Consider the following 1,599-nt stretch of genomic DNA (forward strand, 5'->3'; position numbering starts at 1 on the left):
AATTAAAAGAGAAGATCTATATGATCATCTGGACTTGCTGTGTCCTCCATGGTAGGCATTAACCACATATAACTATTCTAATTGAAATTTGAATAACTAAATTATGTTATTTTAAATATTTGGTTCCTCATTCCCACTAGCCACATGTTAAGTATTCGGTAGCCACATATGGCTAGTGGCTATGGAATGAGCACAGAAAGGAACATCTCCATCATTGTGGAAAGTTCTGTTGAACAGTGCTAATCTAAATAAATGCTGGAGTTATTGGATAAAAGTAATAGTCATTTCTAATTTTAAATTTTCCATAATTAGAGTTACAAGGAAACTTCGTTAAATTGAGAAATGGTATACGTAAGAAGCCAATGGTAAATACCATACTAAATAGTGAAATACAAGTAGTATTTTCATTATTTTCAGGAAGAAGAGTGTTCATCACTATCACAATTGTATCTGTTAGGATTAGATTTGGTTATATTTCTCTTGTTCAGGAAAACTGGAGAAAGGCAGTTAAGAGTGGTAAAGTGGGTCTACTCCATGGCCTCCTCAGGTACCCAGATTCATTCTATTACCCCTTGGGTGTGGTCTTCATTCTCATATTTTAAGTGACAGCTCATATCTGTATATCAATCATATCTGTACAGATATCAATCATATCTGTATTTAAGGCAGAGGATGGAGTAAATGATAATGAGTAAAGACTAAAGGAGACCAATGTGGTATTTGCTGATTTTAAAGAATGCTCATAGATGTTACCATGTGATAATGCTGCTGACTTGACTAATAATTGGTTACATGGCCACACATTGATGCAAAGAATGCTGGAAACTGTAGCCTTCATTCTGAGTAGTCATGTATTCATGTAAAAATTAGGGTTTCCTATGGATGAAGAAGAGACTGGGGTACTGGGGCACAACTAATACTTTCTGCCTTACCACTTTGTTTAATATTGTTCTGAAGGTTTTAATCAAAGCAATGAAACAGGAAAACAAAAGAAGTATAGATATGGGAAAGAAATGGACATAATTACTTTTCTCTTCATAAGATAATTAAATGCCTCAAATCCAACTGAATTAACTGGAAATCTATTAAAAAAGAATAAGAGAATTCAGTAAGATGTGAGAAATATGCAAGAATCAAGAACTTTCCATTTGATGTTTTAACTTGTAAGAGACAGGAAACATAATGAAAAAATGTGGAAAAATATAATGCCAATGGATAAATTTAGCAAGAAATATATGAAACTTATATGAAGAAAACCATAACATTTTATTGCAGGGCATAAAAAGAAGATCTGGGTAAATGAAGGGTCTTCACATGTTCTTGGATAGAATGATTCATTGTTCTAAAGATACCAGTTCTCCTTCAGATTTGTAAATTTCGTACAGTTTCATTCAAAATATATTTTTTTAACTTCTCATGCTAATGATGAAATTTATGTTAGCGAAAGATTGACTAAGAACACCAAGAAAACAGATAAAGAACAATGAGGGTCATATTCCCTAGTAGATGTCAAGATGTACTGTAAAGCTACTATAATTAAAAGTGTCATACCAACGGACTGATTAATAATGGGTCAGAACAGGGTTCAGGACAAGGTAT

The sequence above is a fragment of the Lynx rufus genome, unplaced genomic scaffold, assembly GCF_022079265.1.
Source record: "Lynx rufus isolate CCGP_SWC_20201006 ecotype Redwood Valley unplaced genomic scaffold, mLynRuf1.p SCAF_7, whole genome shotgun sequence".
In the NCBI taxonomy this organism is placed as follows: Eukaryota; Metazoa; Chordata; class Mammalia; order Carnivora; family Felidae; genus Lynx; species Lynx rufus.